We start from the raw sequence: 7,206 nt of genomic DNA on the forward strand, positions 1-7,206 counted from the left end.
AAATGATGTGTGTCATATCGTTGCCGTTGGCTTAGGTGCAGAGGGGTCTGAGGCCCAAGTAAGAGATGAATGGAGCCTGGGTCCCTGAGTTACCATGTGCCAGGAGTACCTGCTTGGACTTCTGCCTCAGTGAAAAGTGTGCTTTTATAGTGTTGAGCTACTAAGATTTTGAGGTATCAACAGCTTTTGTTACCCCAGATAAATCATGGAGCTTGGCTTATGAGGCAGTTCTAGATGAGAACTATGTTATTTCTTAGCTCAATTTTAAAATATATACAGTTTACTCAAACAAGCCTAGTCACCTTCTGAAAAGCAGAGAACATCTCTTAGTAGAAAGAGCAGCAGTCTGAGAATTAGGAAAGTGGGTCCAAGTCCCAGTTCTGCCAGTTACTGCCTGTGTAATTTCACACAAATCACTCAATTACTTGAGCCTCATCTTCTTCCATTATTTAGTGAGAATAATAATACTGTATTACTTGCCTCTCAGGTGTGTGTGAAGGTCATGCATTTCCTTGTGAAAATGTGTTGTAAACTGGAAGTGCTATTATACAAATGGGAGGGATGACTTGGTTCTTTTCTTGCAGACCTGGGGCTAAGTGCTATTTTCTACCTTCAGTATTTTCAATAGCTACTCAAGTCTTGTTTTTTTCCTTTAGAAAATGAGGACACTAAAATTTACTTGAATTATTGTGAGGATAAAATGAGATAATATATGTGATGGTATCCAGCACAAGACCCAGCATGTTGCTGGAACTCAGAAAAATGTTAGCTTCCTTCCCTGCAGCACTGTGTGCTTGGGGGGTGTGATTCGGGGAGAGTCCGTGTAGGCTGATAATAAATGTGAGCTCAATTCTCCTGTTGCTTGTATTTTACTCACCTCTGTCAACAGGTGAGATGGTTTTCACTGTATCATCAGTCCCGTTCTTCTCCGTGTCCCACAACAGCAGGAAAGAGCTTAGTGACTGTGTGTCGCATCCCCTCCTTCCATTTCTTCTCCTACGAAGATGGGAACTCTTAGTCATGGTGAGTCTGATGGGGCACTTTCTGAAGCCCTCCGCCAGCCAGACCCTGACAGTCAGACCCTGGTATTGCTAAGCTTCCTCACCTGTCGCCATTCCCCTGAAACTCATCCCCTTCTTTTCCCTATTTCATCCTCACTTGGCTTCTTTTCCTCAGAGTCTTCTTAGGCCATCCTCAAGCTAATTTACTTGATTAGAAATTCAAGACAGAAAACTGGTTCTAAAATAATTTTTTATAATGGTGACAATAATTCCTGCAGTTTGTCTATTGTGCTACCATTTTTTAAGTACTTTCACCTGAAGTATTTGGTTTGCTCATTCTTGGTTTTCATAGGCTCACAGCTATAAGAGATAGTTCTTTTGCTTATCTTAGGTGCATTTTTTGCGCAGAATACCATGTAATGCTGCTGAGAGGATGGGGTGTAGGGTATAGGGGACAGAGAACTAATATTTATCAATTATGCATTTTTGGCCAAGTTATTTTTAAAGGAAGTTAGCTAATTTCATTCTCTCAGTAATTTTTCTGAAGTATCCCAAGTGCCTGGCCCAGTGCTTATGGGTGTTTAAAGTTTTATCAAGTGTAGAATTCCATAGAGAGGTTAAAAAACTTGTCCAAAGTCAAAAAGCTACTTGGTGATGGAGATGAGGTTTAAGTTCTGGTCTCTTTGCTGCCAAAGCCTATGATCTTTTCTTGGTGTTAATATCTCTGGAAAATGGATCAGGGAACATAAGTAGTTGCTGTCCAAACAGTCCCATGTCCAGTTATTTGGGGAGCAAAGACACAAACGTGAGTAAGATAAGGGATCCTTCCTCTCATCCTCCCTCCTCTCCTTCCCTCCTGCTACATTCATTATCTATTACGTGGCACCCAGTTTTCCAGGCTCTGGGCTACAGCATCCCCCATCTTGTAGCTACCAGTCTAACAGGCAAGACAAATTGATAAAAAATTTGTCTATCAAATTAGACAAATCTAATGTGCAGTAATGATAACTTAACAAGGGAGTTAAAGCCGGGCAGGAGGTAAACAGCGACAGAGCTTCTGCATTGGATGAGGTGGTCAGGGAAGGTGACATTTGAGTAGGTGACACCTGAGTTGGTAATATCTGAGGGGAGACCTGAACGAAGAGAAAACTTGGAAGGAGGTGCTGTGGGGCAGGAGCAGCACATGCGAGACCCGAGGTGGGAGCTGGCTTAGTGTTTTGTGAGTTCAGAGTGCGTGTGGGTTGCAGTAAGCCCAGGAGGGTTTTGGGCGTGAAGCTGGAAAGTTCAGGAGAGGCTTGTGGGTGGACTGTGAAGACTTTAGATTTTGTTCTGAGTGAAGTTAGAAGCCATTAGAGAATTTTGATCAGAGAAGTGATCGGATCTAACTTAACATTTAAAAAGAATCATGGTAGCTATTGTGTGTAGATTAGATTTTAGGTGGCAAGGAGCCCAGTTCAGAGTCTATTGCATTTGACCACAGGTGAGAAAACCCAACCTGAGCAGTATCAAAAACAAATACTTCAATACTTCATTCTTTCACTTTCTGTTCTTATCTTTGGATTTTTTATTTCCACTCTCTGTAATTCCCTTTAAATTTCTTAAATTCTTCCTCTGTTCAAGGTACTGTGAAAGTTGCCTTTTGTGTCTTTATCCCTTTCTTTAAACCTTTTCCTATGATCTAGATTTTTTTTTCCTAAACCAAATTACGGATTGTTCCACTTATCTCAACAGAGGTATAAAGAAATCAATTGCTTTGGTTTTTTGATAACACAAACCTAGCTGCAGGTCTGAAACGAAATGAACTGACATGAGACTGATGGTGGGCCAGCCTGCCGTCAGCAACAGCACGCTTCCTCAATGACAGCAAGCTAACTTGGGAACAGTTGGGACAAAGGCCTGAGTTTGTAATCAACTTCAAACTTGGACTGTTCCAATTGGGTAGCACTCACTGTTTTTGCGCTGAAGTGGGTGATTGAATCGAGACTATTATACATCACATACCACTAAGAGCTATTAATATAGGTGGAATAATTGAGCAAGCAGACTTGTTGGAAAATGTAACTACTTTACACGTCATTGTAAATTGTTTTCCAAGCTATACTGGCATCCCTTCAGCCATGAAAACATTCAGATGTAAAAAAAAGAAAAAAACAAAAGATGTTTCCTGAACACTTAACCATAAAAGTAAATGAGATTGCTTTAGACTGCTCTGTTAACACTCAAACTATCCACACGTGGAAGTTATTACCGACCCCGTGTTTTTTAAATGTTGGTTGATGTTGTTGTGCCAGCTCTGTTGTTTGTTAATACAATGCTTACTTCTCTGCAAATGAGTGAGCAGCTCAATACCCTTGAACATCGTTTTTCGGAAACATTCCTCTGCTGAAGAACAAGTCTTTCCTAAATACATTACGATGATTTTATGTCTTCTAATTTACAATATTCTTGTGTTTTGAAGCTGGATTATATTCATGTATAATTACTCTCACATTGGAACGAGGGGCTGAATTGTGGGAATGATAGAGCATCCGAAGACTCTATCTGGGAAGAGTTTTAAGCAGGTCTGCCACCTTCACTCAAGCTGTTTCCCAATACAGATAGTGTTTTCTATCAATATGTGCTTGTCCAAATCCTTCTTGCTTAAAGGCCAAGCTTAAATCTCACTTCCTGTAAGAAGTTGTACTTAAGTCATTTAGCACATGTAATCAGTCTCCTTTCTCAGAGAAAAGGGACAAGAATGGATATTTTCTTAGCAACTCCTGTGTTGGATCATCAGCTATCTCATCTAATCTTTATCCAAGGACTCTGAAATAGGTACTATCATCTTGGTTTGGCACAGGGAAAGGAGCTGACATATCCACGGTCACATAGCTAGGAGGTAGCACAGCCAGGATGTGAATTCAGGTCTGACAGTAAAAACTCTTTCTGTCATGCTCTGTGACTTCTTAGAACTTTCAAGGTGCTTAGAGCAAGATTCCTTAGCACTGCATTGGATACTGTTGCTTGGTATTTGCAATTGTTTCATGTGTAGGTTTTCTACTCCCGGCACTGGTTGAATGCCCTTAAAGGCACATCCTAGAAACACAAAGAAGATGTGGCCTCCACCTCATGGTAGTGTGGTGCAAAGTTACAGGCATGAAGAGAAAGATATTTCCTCACCTATCACAGGGAGTCTGATGGAAGTCTACAGAGGATTCTGAGGAGACACGAAGAACGAGATGGTCTCTTTCTTCTACCTGTGTATGTTGGGGTGAGGGTTGGTGGGAACAGACAAGATTTTGTAGTGAGATGATGCTTTAGTACTTCAGGTGAGCAGGTGTTTGCCAGGAACCGGAAAGATTTGGTTCAGGGGAAGAGGAGCGGAGGAGAGGCTTAAAGGGGAAAATATTCTGGGCAACAAGAAGGCACTGGGCCAGGAACCACAGCCAGGTGTGTGTGTTGCTAAGTGGTAAGTAGCTCAGTACGGTTGGATCATGCATTGAAAGGCAGGGCAAGGGGGACATCCAGAGAAGAGGCTAGAGGGAGAGGATGGCAGGGGCCAGGACATGGGTTTCTTTAATACTTACTGAGTGAATTTTATTCATTGTTTCTTATGCCATTGGAAGATTTTAATCAGGGGCGAAGTGTAATCCAACACACACCTGTTTCTTGTTTGTATATGAATGTGGTAGTGGGGTTATTTGAAAGCTATTTGAATCGTAGTTGGGAGGGCAGTTAGGAGACTATTGCAGTTATCCTGGCAGGAGGTGATGAGGACCCGGATTAGTGAGGAGTCGTGCGGATGGAGGGTAGTCCTGGAGACACAGGCAGTCTAGCTTTCTTCTGTGGACTGCCTGGAATGCTTCTCGTGAGCAGGACTCATCTCATATGCTGTTGGCCTTTACGGCACAACCCCAAACACATGGATTCCCTATTTCTTAGGCCTGCAGTGCTAAGAGCTGCATTTGCTATAAAATAATGAATCGGAGTGGAGATGACTACATAGCATGAGTCGTTTAGCATTTGAACTGCCCTGAGACAGGCAGTGAAACGTAGCCTTCCTTTCTGCAAAGTCTCCATGTGGGCAAAATTACCATCATCATTAGTTGGTATTAGAAGCAGTGAAACATAGATGAAAATAACTTTAGAATTAAAAATAACTTTTTAAGAAAAGCCAGGAGGAAAAATCAGAATGATTACCAAAATAATTTTTCTAGCAGGACTCTGGCTATTTATATCCTCAAATAAGTGAAACTGAATTATATTAGCAAGTGTTAAAGCAGTTTGAGTGTTTTAAGTTCTTAACTATATGTCCTTGAAACTTATAATATTTGTGGTGGGTAGCTCCATTGCTGTAAATCTGTGCTGATGGGTGTAAATTTACACTAATAAATTAATAACACGAGTAAGAAAAGCAAACCCCAGCTCCTAGGATGCTGGGTTAGCTATAGAACTAACAGTAGCGAGAAAACACACATCCAATGCCTTCTAATTGATTTTCCCTCTTGTTTAGACTAAGATGTATACAGATGAAATGGTAACACTTGGTATTTTTCTCACCTGTGTTTTTCACTTATTAAACTTATTCATCACACTTCTCTACCATTTCTATATCTAGAGGTCTGCTTTAAAGGTGAGCTAAAAAAATTAAACAAATACACAGCATCTCTTATGAGGGCTGTGGCAGAGTTTTCCATTTTGTCTATGTGCTGTGACACTTTGAACCTCAGCAAGCTGTTTATCTTCCAGGTTCCAATTTCTAGGTTTCTTCTCAAGATCTCTGACAGCTCAGTAAGTGAATGTTTTCCTATTTGGGGTCCTCTGTTCTTCATGTCTTGAATCTCCTTAAAACCAGGGGATTCTATCTTGCTCATCTTTGATCATCTTCAGTTCCTAGCAAAATGTCTTGGCACCTGACAGTTGTCATTTAATCTATGCTAGATGAATAAGATCAAATGTCTGTCCTTGCAGTACAAGGAATATTGTTTTTTGGTGTGATTGGGTGAATGAAGGAGATACTAATAAACTAAATTGATAGAAATCATTGAGAAAGTAGGAAAATACCTGGCATGACATATGACCTGTTCAATTTTATGTAGGCTGAGTTCACCAAAAACATTACCTTAAACAAAACTGTTTTGGTATGATTTTTTCTTTTTTTTATAACAAGAGAACAAATCCATACTTCTACTTACTTTTCAATAAGTTTAAATCCTTGAAGGGTACAGCATCACTTGGATTCTGTGTCCAATGGCCTTAGCAGGAAGCTTGCTTCAGAATTGGGCATGAACCCTGCCTCTGTTTCCATGAATGCAAGTTATATTTCCCCAGATTATGCTGGTTTTTTTCCACCAGGAGTTACTATGTTGTTCTTTGCTTTGTGCATATAAGCACACCTCTGGCCTACATAAAATTCAGTTTCATCTCGAGCATATACACCTTCAATTTTAAGAAGAGCTGTGTGCCTCCTTAAGTTCCAGAGAGCCCGCTTATAGCCAGCAAAAAAATGGCGGTGGACCACAGCCTTCCAGACGTATTTGTCGGTTTAGAAGTCCTGTACCCAGCAGGCCTCCACAGGCTCCAAGACAGCTGAGAGAGCCTTTTTGGTGTGATCCTGAGGATTTTTGACCTCTTAAGCTCTGAGCCATGAACAATTATTCTTTAACAATAATATCCACTTGAAAATTCAGATTTAGAAGAACAAGTCTCTAGGAACTTTTTTGCTAAAAAGTGAAACTCTACAAAATCTTAATCATATGTACAGATAGCTAAACCCTGAAGGCCTGCATGCACGGCTTGAATGGTAATTATATTGTTATCTCTACCTCTAGCAGGTGGGGTTGAGCTAGCTGGGACGCCGGTCACCCCCATGATTACCTGGGCTGCTCTGCCTCTTCAGACTGACTGGACAAGCCCCTCTATCCTCTTGATCTTAAAAGAAATGATTTCAGCTTTTTACCATTGAGGATGATGTTAGCTGTGGGTTTGTCATATAGGGCCTTTATTATGTTGAAGTAGGTTCTCTCAATGCCCACTTTCTGGAGAGTTTTTATCTTGAATGGATGTTGAACATTATCAAAAACTTTTTCTGCATCTGTTGAGATGATTGTATGGTTTTTATCCTTCAATTTGTTAATGTGGTGTATCCCACTGATTTGTAGATATTAAAAAGTCGTTGCATCACAGGGATAAATTCTACTTGATCATGGTGTATGATCCTTTTAAT

General features: G+C 40.6%; 1 pseudogene; it reads right to left on the bottom strand.

The window, feature by feature from the left end:
• Positions 1-6,187: 6,187 nt before the first annotated feature.
• Positions 6,188-6,851, bottom strand: LOC130843991 (60S ribosomal protein L35a-like; annotated as a pseudogene).
• Between the last annotated feature and the right edge of the window lie 355 nt (positions 6,852-7,206).

This window comes from Hippopotamus amphibius, chromosome 1, assembly GCF_030028045.1.
Source record: "Hippopotamus amphibius kiboko isolate mHipAmp2 chromosome 1, mHipAmp2.hap2, whole genome shotgun sequence".
NCBI lineage: Eukaryota > Metazoa > Chordata > Mammalia > Artiodactyla > Hippopotamidae > Hippopotamus > Hippopotamus amphibius.